The following is a 16,968-nucleotide window of genomic DNA, read 5'->3' as shown; positions in this document are numbered from 1 at the left end:
CCGGGCATGACTTTCCCAATACAAAAGTTGACCGGGCATGACTTTCCCAATACAAAAGTTAACCGGGCATGACTTTCCCAATACAAAAGTTCACCGGGCATGACTTTCCCAATACAAAAGTTCACCGGGCATGACTTTCCCAGTACAAAAGTTCACCGGGCATGACTTTCCCAGTACAAAAGTTCACCGGGCATGACTTTCCTAATACAAAAGTTCACCGGGCATGACTTTTCCCATACAAAAGTTGACCGGGCATGACTTTCCCAATACAAAAGTTCACCGGGCATGACTTTCCCAATACAAAAGTTGACCGGGCATGACTTTCCCAATACAAAAGTTGACCGGGCATGACTTTCCCAATACAAAAGTTCACCGGGCATGACTTTCCCAATACAAAAGTTGACCGGGCATGACTTTCCCAATACAAAAGTTCACCGGGCATGACTTTCCCAATACAAAAGTTCACCGGGCATGACTTTCCCAGTACAAAAGTTCACCGGGCATGTTTTCCTAATACAAAAGTTGACCGGGCATGACTTTCCCAATACAAAAGTTCACCGGGCATGACTTTCCCAATACAAAAGTTCACCGGGCATGAATTTTCCCATACAAAAGTTCACCGGGCATGACTTTTCCCATGCAAAAGTTCACCGGGCATGACTTTCCCAATACAAAAGTTTACCGTGCATGACTTTTCCCATACAAAAGTTGACCGGGCATAACTTTCCCAATACAAAAGTTCAACGGGCATGACTTTCCTAATACAAAAGTTCACCGGGCATGACTTTCCCAATACAGAAGTTCACCGGGCATGACTTTCCCAATACAAAAGTTCACCGGGCATGACTTTTCCCATACAAAAGATCACCGGGCATGACTTTCCCAGTACAAAAGTTCACCGGGCATGACTTTCCCAATACAAAAGTTCACCGGGCATGATTTTCCAATACAAAAGTTCACCGGGCATGACTTTCCCAATACAAAAGTTCACCGGGCATGACTTTCCCAATACAAAAGTTCACCGGGCATGACTTTTCCCATACAAAAGTTGACCGGGCATGACTTTCCCAGTACAAAATATCACCGGGCATGACTTTCCCAGTACAAAAGATCACCGGGCATGACTTTCCCAATACAAAAGTTGACCGGCATGACTTTCCCAATACAAAAGATCACCGGGCATGACTTTCCCAATACAAAAGTTGACCGGGCATGACTTTTCCCATACAAAAGTTCACCGGGCATGACTTTTCCCATACAAAAGTTCACCGGGCATGACTTTCCCAGTACAAAAGATCACCGGGCATGACTTTCCCAATACAAAAGTTCACCGGGCATGACTTTCCCAATACAAAAGTTCACCGGGCATGACTTTCCCAGTACAAAAGATCACCGGGCATGACTTTTCCCATACAAAAGTTCACCGGGCATGACTTTCCCAATACAAAAGTTCACCGGGCATGACTTTCCTAGTACAAAAGTTCACCGGGCATGACTTTTCCCATACAAAAGTTCACCGGGCATGACTTTCCCAATACAAAAGTTCACCGGGCATGACTTTTCCCATACAAAAGTTCACCGGGCATGACTCTCCCAATACAAAAGTTCACCGGGCATGACTTTTCCCATACAAAAGTTCACCGGGCATGACTTTTCCCATACAAAAGTTCACCGGGCATGACTTTCCCAGTACAAAAGATCACCGGGCATAACTTTCCCAATACAAAAGTTCACCGGGCATGACTTTCCCAATACAAAAGTTCACCGGGCATGACTTTCCCAGTACAAAAGATCACCGGGCATGACTTTTCCCATACAAAAGTTCACCGGGCATGACTTTCCCAATACAAAAGTTCACCGGGCATGACTTTCCTAGTACAAAAGTTCACCGGGCATGACTTTTCCCATACAAAAGTTCACCGGGCATGACTTTCCCAGAACCAAAGATCACCGGGCATGACTTTCCCAATACAAAAGTTCACCGGGCATGACTTTTCCCATACAAAAGTTCACCGGGCATGACTTTCCCAGTACCAAAGATCACCGGGCATGACTTTCCCAATACAAAAGTTGACCGGGCATGACTTTTCCCATACAAAAGTTCACCGGGCATGACTTTCCCAATACAAAAGTTCACCGGGCATGACTTTCCCAATACAAAAGTTGACCGGGCATGACTTTCCCAATACAAAAGTTGACCGGGCATGACTTTCCCAATACAAAAGTTGACCGGGCATGACTTTCCCAATACAAAAGTTCACCGGGCATGACTTTCCCAATACAAAAGTTGACCGGGCATGACTTTCCCAATACAAAAGTTGACCGGGCATGACTTTCCCAATACAAAAGTTAACCGGGCATGACTTTCCCAATACAAAAGTTCACCGGGCATGACTTTCCCAATACAAAAGTTGACCGGGCATGACTTTCCCCATACAAAAGTTCACCGGGCATGACTTTCCCAGTACAAAAGATCACCGGGCATGACTTTCCCAATACAAAAGTTGACCGGGCATGACTTTCCCAATACAAAAGATCACCGGGCATGACTTTCCCAGTACAAAAGATCACCGGGCATGACTTTCCCAATACAAAAGTTGACCGGGCATGACTTTCCCAATACAAAAGATCACCGGGCATGACTTTCCCAGTACAAAAGATCACCGGGCATGACTTTCCCAATACAAAAGTTCACCGGGCATGACTTTCCCAATACAAAAGTTCACCGGGCATGACTTTCCCAGTACAAAAGATCACCGGGCATGACTTTTCCCATACAAAAGTTCACCGGGCATGACTTTCCCAATACAAAAGTTCACCGGGCATGACTTTCCTAGTACAAAAGTTCACCGGGCATGACTTTTCCCATACAAAAGTTCACCGGGCATGACTTTCCCAGTACCAAAGATCACCGGGCATGACTTTCCCAATACAAAAGTTGACCGGGCATGACTTTTCCCATACAAAAGTTCACCGGGCATGACTTTCCCAGTACAAAAGATCACCGGGCATGACTTTCCCAATACAAAAGTTGACCGGGCATGACTTTCCCAATACAAAAGTTGACCGGGCATGACTTTCCCAATACAAAAGTTGACCGGGCATGACTTTCCCAATACAAAAGTTGACCGGGCATGACTTTCCCAATACAAAAGTTCACCGGGCATGACTTTCCCAATACAAAAGTTGACCGGGCATGACTTTCCCAATACAAAAGTTAACCGGGCATGACTTTCCCAATACAAAAGTTCACCGGGCATGACTTTCCCAATACAAAAGTTCACCGGGCATGACTTTCCCAGTACAAAAGTTCACCGGGCATGACTTTCCTAATACAAAAGTTCACCGGGCATGACTTTTCCCATACAAAAGTTGACCGGGCATGACTTTCCCAATACAAAAGTTCACCGGGCATGACTTTCCCAATACAAAAGTTGACCGGGCATGACTTTCCCAATACAAAAGTTGACCGGGCATGACTTTCCCAATACAAAAGTTCACCGGGCATGACTTTCCCAATACAAAAGTTGACCGGGCATGACTTTCCCAATACAAAAGTTGACCGGGCATGACTTTCCCAATACAAAAGTTCACCGGGCATGACTCTCCCAGTACAAAAGTTGACCGGGCATGACTTTCCCAATACAAAAGTTCACCGGGCATGACTTTCCCAATACAAAAGTTCATTGGGAATGACTTTCCCAATACAAAAGTTCACCGGGCATGACTTTCCCAATACAAAAGTTCACCGGGCATGACTTTCCCAGTACAAAAGTTCACCGGGCAAGACTTTCCCAATACAAAAGTTCACCGGGCATGACTTTTCCCATACAAAAGTTCAACGGGCATGACTTTCCCAGTACAAAATATCACCGGGCATGACTTTCCCAATACAAAAGTTCACCTGGCATGACTTTCCCAATACAAAAGTTCACCGGTCATGACTTTCCCAGTACAAAAGTTCACCGGGCATGACTTTCCCAATACAAAAGTTCACCGGGCATGACTTTTCCCATACAAAAGTTCACCAGGCATGACTTTCCCAATACAAAAGTTCACCGGGCATGACTTTCCCAGTACAAAAGTTCACCGGGCATGACTTTCCCAATACAAAAGTTCACCGGGCATGACTTTTCTAATACAAAAGATCACCGGGCATGACTTTCCCAATACAAAAGTTCACCGGGCATGACTTTCCCAGTACAAAAGTTCACCGGGCATGACTTTTCCCATACAAAAGTTCACCGGGCATGACTTTCCCAGTACAAAAGATCACCGGGCATGACTTTCCCAATACAAAAGTTGACCGGGCATGACTTTCCCAGTACAAATGTTCACCGGGCATGACGTTCCCAATACAAAAGTTCACCGGGCATGACTTTCCCAATACAAAAGTTCACCGGGCATGACTTTCCCAGTACAAAAGATCACCGGGCATGACTTTCCCAATACAAAAGTTCACCGGGCATGACTTTCCCAATACAAAAGTTCACCGGGCATGACTTTCCCAGTACAAAAGTTCACCGGGCATGACTTTTCCCATACAAAAGTTGACCGGGCATGACTTTCCCAATACAAAAGTTGACCGGGCATGACTTTCCCAATACAAAAGTTCACCGGGCATGACTTTTCCCATACAAAAGTTCAACGGGCATGACTTTTCCCATACAAAAGTTCACCGGGCATGACTTTCCCAATACAAAAGTTCACCGGGCATGACTTTCCCAGTACAAAAGTTCACCGGGCATGACTTTCCCAATACAAAAGATCACCGGGCATGACTTTCCCAATACAAAAGTTGACCGGGCATGACTTTCCCAATACAAAAGTTGACCGGGCATGACTTTCCCAATACAAAAGTTGACCGGGCATGACTTTCCCAATACAAAAGTTGACCGGGCATGACTTTCCCAATACAAAAGTTCACCGGGCATGACTTTCCCAATACAAAAGTTCACCGGGCATGACTTTCCCAATACAAAAGTTGACCGGGCATGACTTTCCCAATACAAAAGTTCACCGGGCATGACTTTCCCAATACAAAAGTTCACCGGGCATGACTTTCCCAGTACAAAAGTTCACCGGGCATGTTTTCCTAATACAAAAGTTGACCGGGCATGACTTTCCCAATACAAAAGTTCACCGGTCATGACTTTCCCAATACAAAAGTTCACCGGGCATGAATTTTCCCATACAAAAGTTCACCGGGCATGACTTTTCCCATGCAAAAGTTCACCGGGCATGACTTTCCCAATACAAAAGTTCACCGTGCATGACTTTTCCCATACAAAAGTTGACCGGGCATAACTTTCCCAATACAAAAGTTCAACGGGCATGACTTTCCTAATACAAAAGTTCACCGGGCATGACTTTCCCAATACAGAAGTTCACCGGGCATGACTTTCCCAATACAAAAGTTCACCGGGCATGACTTTTCCCATACAAAAGATCACCGGGCATGACTTTCCCAGTACAAAAGTTCACCGGGCATGACTTTCCCAATACAAAAGTTCACCGGGCATGATTTTCCAATACAAAAGTTCACCGGGCATGACTTTCCCAATACAAAAGTTCACCGGGCATGACTTTCCCAATACAAAAGTTCACCGGGCATGACTTTCCCAATACAAAAGTTCACCGGGCATGACTTTCCCAGCACAAAAGTTGACCGGGCATGACTTTCCCAATACAAAAGTTCACCGGGCATGACTTTCCCAATACAAAAGTTCATTGGGAATGACTTTCCCAATACAAAAGTTCACCGGGCATGACTTTCCCAATACAAAAGTTCACCGGGCATGACTTTCCCAGTACAAAAGTTCACCGGGCAAGACTTTCCCAATACAAAAGTTCACCGGGCATGACTTTTCCCATACAAAAGTTCAACGGGCATGACTTTCCCAGTACAATATATCACCGGGCATGACTTTCCCAATACAAAAGTTCACCTGGCATGACTTTCCCAATACAAAAGTTCACCGGTCATGACTTTCCCAGTACAAAAGTTCACCGGGCATGACTTTCCCAATACAAAAGTTCACCGGGCATGACTTTTCCCATACAAAAGTTCACCAGGCATGACTTTCCCAATACAAAAGTTCACCGGGCATGACTTTCCCAGTACAAAAGTTCACCGGGCATGACTTTCCCAATACAAAAGTTCACCGGGCATGACTTTTCCAATACAAAAGATCACCGGGCATGACTTTCCCAATACAAAAGTTCACCGGGCATGACTTTCCCAGTACAAAAGTTCACCGGGCATGACTTTTCCCATACAAAAGTTCACCGGGCATGACTTTCCCAGTACAAAAGATCACCGGGCATGACTTTCCCAATACAAAAGTTGACCGGGCATGACTTTCCCAGTACAAATGTTCACCGGGCATGACGTTCCCAATACAAAAGTTCACCGGGCATGACTTTCCCAATACAAAAGTTCACCGGGCATGACTTTCCCAGTACAAAAGATCACCGGGCATGACTTTCCCAATACAAAAGTTCACCGGGCATGACTTTCCCAATACAAAAGTTCACCGGGCATGACTTTCCCAGTACAAAAGTTCACCGGGCATGACTTTTCCCATACAAAAGTTGACCGGGCATGACTTTCCCAATACAAAAGTTGACCGGGCATGACTTTCCCAATACAAAAGTTCACCGGGCATGACTTTTCCCATACAAAAGTTCAACGGGCATGACTTTTCCCATACAAAAGTTCACCGGGCATGACTTTCCCAATACAAAAGTTCACCGGGCATGACTTTCCCAGTACAAAAGTTCACCGGGCATGACTTTCCCAATACAAAAGATCACCGGGCATGACTTTCCCAATACAAAAGTTGACCGGGCATGACTTTCCCAATACAAAAGTTCACCGGGCATGACTTTTCCCATACAAAAGTTCACCGGGCATGACTTTCCCAATACAAAAGTTCACCGGGCATGACTTTCCCAGTACAAAAGATCACCGGGCATGACTTTCCCAATACAAAAGTTGACCGGGCATGACTTTCCTAGTACAAATGTTCACCGGGCATGACGTTCCCAATACAAAAGTTCACCGGGCATGACTTTCCCAATACAAAAGTTCACCGGGCATGACTTTCCCAGTACAAAAGATCACCGGGCATGACTTTCCCAATACAAAAGTTCACCGGGCATGACTTTCCCAATACAAAAGTTCACCGGGCATGACTTTCCCAGTACAAAAGTTCACCGGGCATGACTTTTCCCATACAAAAGTTGACCGGGCATGACTTTCCCAATACAAAAGTTGACCGGGCATGACTTTCCCAATACAAAAGTTCACCGGGCATGACTTTTCCCATACAAAAGTTCAACGGGCATGACTTTTCCCATACAAAAGTTCACCGGGCATGACTTTCCCAATACAAAAGTTCACCGGGCATGACTTTCCCAGTACAAAAGTTCACCGGGAATGACTTTCCCAATACAAAAGATCACCGGGCATGACTTTCCCAATACAAAAGTTGACCGGGCATGACTTTCCCAATACAAAAGTTCACCGGGCATGACTTTTCCCATACAAAAGTTCACCGGGCATGACTTTCCCAATACAAAAGTTCACCGGGCATGACTTTCCCAGTACAAAAGATCACCGGGCATGACTTTCCCAATACAAAAGTTCACCGGGCATGACTTTCCCAATACAAAAGTTCACCGGGCAGGTATTTCCCAATACAAAAGTTCACCGGGCATGACTTTTCCCATACAAAAGTTGACCGGGAATGACTTTCCCAGTACAAAAGTTCACCGGGCATGACTTTTCCCATACAAAAGTTCACCGGGCATGACTTTCCCAATACAAAAGTTCACCGGGCATGACTTTCCCAATACAAAAGTTCACCGGGCATGACTTTTCCCATACAAAAGTTCACCGGGCATGACTTTCCCAATACAAAAGTTGACCGGGCATGACTTTCCCAATACAAAAGTTCACCGGGCATGACTTTCCCAATACAAAAGTTCACCGGGCATGACTTTCCCAATACAAAAGTTCACCGGGCATGACTTTCCCAATACAAAAGTTCACTGGGCATGACTTTCCCAATACAAAAGTTCACCGGGCTTGACTTTCCCAATACAAAAGTTCACCGAGCATGACTTTCCCAGTACAAAAGATCACCGGCATGACTTTCCCAATACAAAAGTTGACCGGGCATGACTTTCCCAATACAAAAGTTGACCGGGCATGACTTTCCCAATACAAAAGTTCACCGGGCATGACTTTCCCAGTACAAAAGTTCACCGGGCATGACTTTCCCAATACAAAAGTTGACCGGGCATGACTTTCCCAGTACAAAAGATCACCGGGCATGACTTTCCCAATACAAAACTTCACCGGGCATGACTTTCCCAATACAAAAGTTCACCGGGCATGACTTTCCCAATACAAAAGATCACCGGGCATGACTTTCCCAGTACAAAAGATCACCGGGCATGACTTTCCCAGTACAAATGTTCACCGGGCATGACTTTTCCAGTACAAAAGATCACCGGGCATGACTTTCCCAATACAAAAGTTCACCGGGCATGACTTTCCCAGTACAAAAGTTCACCGGGCATGACTTTCCCAATACAAAAGTTCACCGGGCATGACTTTCCCAGTACAAAAGATCACCGGGCATGACTTTCCCAGTACAAAAGATCACCGGGCATGACTTTCCCAATACAAAAGTTGACCGGGCATGACTTTCCCAATACAAAAGTTCACCGGGCATGACTTTCCCAGTACAAAAGTTCACCGGGCATGACTTTCCCAATACAAAAGTTCACCGGGCATGACTTTCCCAATACAAAAGTTGACCGGGCATGACTTTCCCAATACAAAAGTTCACCGGGCATGACTTTTCCCATACAAAAGTTGACCGGGCATGACTTTCCCAATACAAAAGTTCACCGGGCATGACTTTCCCAATACAAAAGTTGGCCGGGCATGACTTTCCCAATACAAAAGTTCACCGGGCATGACTTTCCCAATACAAAAGTTCACCGGGCATGACTTTCCCAATACAAAAGTTCACCGGGCATGACTTTCCCAGTACAAATGTTCACCGGGCATGACTTTCCCAATACAAAAGTTCACCGGGCATGACTTTGAGAGTACAAAAGTTCACCGGGCATGACTTTCCCAATACAAAAGTTCACCGGGCATGACTTTCCCAATACAAAAGTTCACCGGGCATGACTTTCCCAATAGAAAAGTTCACCGGGCATGACTTTCCCAATACAAAAGTTCACCGGGCATGACTTTCCCAATACAAAAGTTTACCGGGCATGACTTTCCCAGTACAAAAGTTCACCGGGCATGACTTTCCCAATATAAAAGTTCACCGGGCATGACTTTCCCAATACAAAAATTCACCGGGCATGACTTTCCCAGTACAAAAGATCACCGGGCATGACTTTTCCCATACAAAAGTTCACCGGGCATGACTTTTCCCATACAAAAGTTCACCGGGCATGACTTTCCCAATACAAAAGTTGACCGGGCATGACTTTCCCAATACAAAAGTTCACCGGGCATGACTTTCCCAGTACAAAAGATCACCGGGCATGACTTTCCCAATACAAAAGTTGACCGGGCATGACTTTCCCAATACAAAAGTTCACCGGGCATGACTTTCCCAGTACAAAAGTTCACCGGGCATGACTTTCCCAATACAAAAGTTGACCGGGCATGACTTTCCCAATACAAAAGTTCACCGGGCATGACTTTCCCAGTACAAAAGATCACCGGGCATGACTTTCCCAATACAAAAGTTGACCGGGCATGACTTTCCCAATACAAAAGTTCACCGGGCATGACTTTTCCCATACAAAAGTTCACCGGGCATGACTTTCCCAGTACAAAAGATCACCGGGCATGACTTTCCCAATACAAAAGTTGACCGGGCATGACTTTCCCAGTACAAATGTTCACCGGGCATGACTTTTCCCATACAAAAGTTCACCGGGCATGACTTTTCCCATACAAAAGTTCACCGGGCATGACTTTCCCAATACAAAAGTTCACCGGGCATGACTTTCCCAGTACAAAAGTTCACCGGGCATGACTTTCCCAGTACAAAAGATCACCGGGCATGACTTTCCCAATACCAAAGATCACCGGCATGACTTTCCCAATACAAAAGTTGACCGGGCATGACTTTCCCAATACAAAAGTTCACCGGGCATGACTTTTCCCATACAAAAGTTCACCGGGCATGACTTTCCCAATACAAAAGTTCACCGGGCATGACTTTCCCAGTACAAAAGATCACCGGGCATGACTTTCCCAATACAAAAGTTCACCGGGCATGACTTTCCCAATACAAAAGTTCACCGGGCATGACTTTCAGAGTACAAAAGTTCACCGGGCATGACTTTCCCAATACAAAAGTTCACCGGGCATGACTTTCCCAATACAAAAGTTCACCGGGCATGACTTTCCCAATAGAAAAGTTCACCGGGCATGACTTTCCCAATACAAAAGTTCACCGGGCATGACTTTCCCAATACAAAAGTTCACCGGGCATGACTTTCCCAGTACAAAAGTTCACCGGGCATGACTTTCCCAATATAAAAGTTCACCGGCCATGACTTTCCCAATACAAAAATTCACCGGGCATGACTTTCCCAGTACAAAAGATCACCGGGCATGACTTTTCCCATACAAAAGTTGACCGGGCATGACTTTTCCCATACAAAAGTTCACCGGGCATGACTTTCCCAATACAAAAGTTGACCGGGCATGACTTTCCCAATACAAAAGTTCACCGGGCATGACTTTCCCAGTACAAAAGATCACCGGGCATGACTTTCCCAATACAAAAGTTGACCGGGCATGACTTTCCCAATACAAAAGTTCACCGGGCATGACTTTCCCAGTACAAAAGTTCACCGGGCATGACTTTCCCAATACAAAAGTTGACCGGGCATGACTTTCCCAATACAAAAGTTCACCGGGCATGACTTTCCCAGTACAAAAGATCACCGGGCATGACTTTCCCAATACAAAAGTTGACCGGGCATGACTTTCCCAATACAAAAGTTCACCGGGCATGACTTTTCCCATACAAAAGTTCACCGGGCATGACTTTCCCAGTACAAAAGATCACCGGGCATGACTTTCCCAATACAAAAGTTGACCGGGCATGACTTTCCCAGTACAAATGTTCACCGGGCATGACTTTTCCCATACAAAAGTTCACCGGGCATGACTTTTCCCATACAAAAGTTCACCGGGCATGACTTTCCCAATACAAAAGTTCACCGGGCATGACTTTCCCAGTACAAAAGTTCACCGGGCATGACTTTCCCAGTACAAAAGATCACCGGGCATGACTTTCCCAATACCAAAGATCACCGGCATGACTTTCCCAATACAAAAGTTGACCGGGCATGACTTTCCCAATACAAAAGTTCACCGGGCATGACTTTTCCCATACAAAAGTTCACCGGGCATGACTTTCCCAATACAAAAGTTCACCGGGCATGACTTTCCCAGAACAAAAGATCACCGGGCATGACTTTCCCAATACAAAAGTTCACCGGGCATGACTTTCCCAATACAAAAGTTCACCGGGCATGACTTTCCCAATACAAAAGTTCACCGGGCATGACTTTTCCCATACAAAAGTTGACCGGGCATGACTTTCCCAGTACAAAAGTTCACCGGGCATGACTTTTCCCATACAAAAGTTCACCGGGCATGACTTTCCCAATACAAAAGTTCACCGGGCATGACTTTCCCAATACAAAAGTTCACCGGGCATGACTTTTCCCATACAAAAGTTCACCGGGCATGACTTTTCCAATACAAAAGTTGACCGGGCATGACTTTCCCAATACAAAAGTTCACCGGGCATGACTTTCCCAATACAAAAGTTCACCGGGCATGACTTTCCCAATACAAAAGTTCACCGGGCATTACTTTCCCAATACAAAAGTTCACCGGGCATGACTTTCCCAATACAAAAGTTCACCGGGCATGACTTTCCCAGTACAAAAGATCACCGGGCATGACTTTCCCAATACAAAAGTTGACCGGGCTTGACTTTCCCAATACAAAAGTTGAACGGGCATGACTTTCCCAATACAAAAGTTCACCGGGCATGACTTTCCCAGTACAAAAGTTCACCGGGCATGACTTTCCCAATACAAAAGTTGACCGGGCATGACTTTCCCAGTACAAAAGATCACCGTGCATGACTTTCCCAATACAAAAGTTCACCGGGCATGACTTTCCCAATACAAAAGTTCACCGGGCATGACTTTTCCAGTACAAAAGATCACCGGGCATGACTTTCCCAGTACAAAAGATCACCGGGCATGACTTTCCCAGTACAAATGTTCACCGGGCATGACTTTCCCAGTACAAAAGATCACCGGGCATGACTTTCCCAATACAAAAGTTCACCGGGCATGACTTTCCCAGTACAAAAGTTCACCGGGCATGACTTTCCCAATACAAAAGTTCACCGGGCATGACTTTCCCAGTACAAAAGATCACCGGGCATGACTTTCCCAATACAAAAGTTGACCGGGCATGACTTTCCCAATACAAAAGTTCACCGGGCATGACTTTCCCAGTACAAAAGATCACCGGGCATGACTTTCCCAATACAAAAGTTGACCGGGCATGACTTTCCCAATACAAAATTTCACCGGGCATGACTTTCCCAATACAAAAGTTGACCGGGCATGACTTTCCCAATACAAAAATTCACCGGGCATGACTTTCCCAGTACAAAAGTTCACCGGGCATGACTTTCCCAATACAAAAGTTGACCGGGCATGACTTTCCCAGTACAAACGATCACCGGGCATGACTTTCCCAATACAAAAGTTCACCGGGCATGACTTTCCCAATACAAAAGTTCACCGGGCATGACTTTCCCAGTACAAAAGATCACCGGGCATGATTTTTCCCATACAAAAGATCACCGGGCATGATTTTTCCCATACAAAAGTTCACCGGGCATGACTTTTCCCATACAAAAGTTCACCGGGCATGACTTTTCCAATACAAAAGTTCACCGGGCATGACTTTCCCAGTACAAAAGTTCACCGGGCATGACTTTCCCAATACCAAAGTTCACCGGGCATGACTTTCCCAGTACAAAAGATCACCGGGCATGACTTTTCCCATACAAAAGTTCACCGGGCATGACTTTCCCAATACAAAAGTTCAACGGGCATGACTTTCCCAGTACAAAAGTTCACCGGCCATGACTTTCCCAATACAAAAGTTGACCGGGCATGACTTTCCCAGTACAAAAGTTCACCGGGCATGACTTTCCCAATACAAAAGTTCACCGGGCATGACTTTCCCAATACAAAAGTTGACCGGGCATGACTTTCCCAGTACCAAAGATCACCGGGCATGACTTTCCCAATACAAAAGTTGACCGGGCATGACTTTTCCCATACAAAAGTTCATCGGGCATGACTTTCCCAATACAAAAGTTGACCGGGCATGACTTTCCCAGTACCAAAGATCACCGGGCATGACTTTCCCAATACAAAAGTTGACCGGGCATGACTTTTCCCATACAAAAGTTCACCGGGCATGACTTTTCCCATACAAAAGTTGACCGGGCATGACTTTCCCAGTACAAAAGATCACCGGGCATGACTTTCCCAATACAAAAGTTCACCGGGCATGACTTTCCCAATACAAAAGTTGACCGGGCACGACTTTCCCAGTACAAAAGTTCACCGGGCATGATTTTTCCCATACAAAAGTTCACCGGGCATGACTTTTCCCATACAAAAGTTCACCGGGCATGACTTTTCCAATACAAAAGTTCACCGGGCATGACTTTCCCAGTACAAAAGATCACCGGGCATGATTTTTCCCATACAAAAGTTCACCGGGCATGACTTTTCCCATACAAAAGTTGACCGGGCATGACTTTCCCAGTACAAAAGATCACCGGGCATGACTTTCCCAATACAAAAGTTCACCGGGCATGACTTTCCCAATACAAAAGTTCACCGGGCATGACCTTCCCAGTACAAAAGATCACCGGGCATGATTTTTCCCATACAAAAGTTCACCGGGCATGACTTTTCCCATACAAAAGTTCACCGGGCATGACTTTTCCAATACAAAAGTTCACCGGGCATGACTTTCCCAGTACAAAAGATCACCGGGCATGACTTTCCCAATACAAAAGCTCACCGGGCATGACTTTCCCAGTACAAAAGATCACCGGGCATGACTTTTCCCATACAAAAGTTCACCGGGCATGACTTTCCCAATACAAAAGTTCAACGGGCATGACTTTCCCAGTACAAAAGTTCACCGGCCATGACTTTCCCAATACAAAAGTTGACCGGGCATGACTTTCCCAGTACAAAAGTTCACCGGGCATGACTTTCCCAATACAAAAGTTCACCGGGCATGACTTTCCCAATACAATAGTTCACCGGGCATGACTTTTCCCATACAAAAGTTCACCGGGCATGACTTTCCCAGTACAAAAGATCACCGGGCATGACTTTCCCAGTACAAAAGATCACCGGGCATGACTTTCCCAATACAAAAGTTGACCGGGCATGACTTTCCCAATACAAAAGTTCACCGGGCATGACTTTTCCTATACAAAAGTTGACCGGGCATGACTTTCCCAGTACCAAAGATCACCGGGCATGACTTTCCCAATACAAAAGTTGACCGGGCATGACTTTTCCCATACAAAAGTTCACCGGGCATGACTTTCCCAATACAAAAGTTGACCGGGCATGACTTTCCCAGTACCAAAGATGACCGGGCATGACTTTCCCAATACAAAAGTTGACCGGGCATGACTTTTCCCATACAAAAGTTCACCGGGCATGACTTTTCCCATACAAAAGTTGACCGGGCATGACTTTCCCAGTACAAAAGATCACCGGGCATGACTTTCCCAATACAAAAGTTCACCGGGCATGACTTTCCCAATACAAAAGTTGACCGGGCATGACTTTCCCAGTACAAAAGTTCACCGGGCATGACTTTCCCAATACAAAAGTTGACCAGGCATGACTTTCCCAATACAAAAGTTCACCGGGCATGACTTTCCCAATACAAAAGTTCACCGGGCATGACTTTCCCAATACAAAAGTTCACCGGGCATGACTTTCCCAGTACAAAAGTTCACCGGGCATGACTTTCCCAGTACAAAAGTTCACCGGGTATGACTTTCCCAGTACAAAAGTTCACCGGGCATGACTTTCCCAATACAAAAGTTCACCGGGCATGACTTTCCCAATACAAAAGTTGACCGGACATGATTTTCCCATACAAAAGTTCACCGGGCATGACTTTCCCAATACAAAAGTTCACCGGGCATGACTTTTCCCATACAAAAGTTCACCGGGCATGACTTTCCCAATACAAAAGTTCACCGGGCATGACTTTTCCCATACAAAAGTTCACCGGGCATGACTTTCCCAGTACAAAAGATCACCGGACATGACTTTCCCAGTACAAAAGATCACCGGGCATGACTTTCCCAATACAAAAGTTCACCGGGCATGACTTTCCCAATACAAAAGTTCACCGGGCATGACTTTCCCAATACAAAAGTTCACCGGGCATGACTTTTCCCATACAAAAGTTCACCGGGCATGACTTTCCCAGTACAAAAGATCACCGGGCATGACTTTCCCAATACAAAAGTTGACCGGGCATGACTTTTCCAATACAAAAGTTGACCGGGCATGACTTTCGCAATACAAAAGTTCACCGGGCATGACTTTCCCAATACAAAAGTTCACCGGGCATGACTTTCCCAGTACAAAAGTTCACCGGGCATGACTTTTCCCATACAAAAGTTCACCGGGCATGATTTTCCCATACAAAAGTTCACCGGGCATGACTTTCCTAATACAAAAGTTGACCGGGCATGACTTTCCCAGTACAAAAGTTCACCGGGCATGACTTTCCCAATACAAAAGTTCACCGGGCATGACTTTCCCAGTACAAGAGTTCACCGGGCATGACTTTCCCAGTACAAAAGATCACCGGGCATGACTTTCCCAATACAAAAGTTGAACGGGCATGACTTTCACAGTACAAAAGATCACCGGGCATGACTTTCCCAGTACAAAAGATCACCGGGCATGACTTTTCCCATACAAAAGTTCACCGGGCATGACTTTCCCAATACAAAAGTTCACCGGGCATGACTTTTCCCATACAAAAGTTCACCGGGCATGACTTTTCCCATACAAAAGTTCACCGGGCATGACTTTCCCAGTACAAAAGATCACAGGGCATGACTTTCCCAATACAAAAGATCACCGGGCATGACTTTTCCCATACAAAAGTTCACCGGGCATGACTTTCCCAGTACAAAAGATCACCGGGCATGACTTTCCCAGTACAAAAGTTCACCGGGCATGACTTTCCCAATACAAAAGTTCACCGGGCATGACTTTCCCAAAACAAAAGTTGAACGGGCATGACTTTCCCAATACAAATGTTCACCGGGCATGACTTTCCCAATACAAAAGTTCATCGGGCATGACTTTCCCAATACAAAAGTTCACCGGGAATGACTTTCCCAATACAAAAGATCACCGGGCATGACTTTCCCAATACAAAAGTTCACCGGGCATGACTTTCCCAATACAAAAGTTCACCGGGCATGACTTTCCCAGTACAAAAGTTCACCGGGCATGACTTTCCCAGTACAAAAGATCACCGGGCATGACTTTCCCAATACAAAAGTTGACCGGGCATGACTATCCCAATACAAAAGTTGACCGGGCATGACTTTCCCAATACAAAAGTTGACCGGGCATGACTTTTCCCATACAAAAGTTCACCGGGCATGACTTTCCCAGTACAAAAGATCACCGGGCATGACTTTCCCAATACAAAAGTTGACCGGGCATGACTTTCCCAATACAAAAGTTCACCGGGCAAGACTTTTCCCATACAAAAGTTGACCGGGCATGACTTTCCCAGTA

The sequence above is a fragment of the Musca autumnalis genome, unplaced genomic scaffold (genome assembly GCF_047663935.1).
Source record: "Musca autumnalis isolate F117 unplaced genomic scaffold, ASM4766393v1 scaffold_4, whole genome shotgun sequence".
Classification (NCBI taxonomy): domain Eukaryota; kingdom Metazoa; phylum Arthropoda; class Insecta; order Diptera; family Muscidae; genus Musca; species Musca autumnalis.
This window is presented reverse-complemented; position numbering follows the sequence as displayed.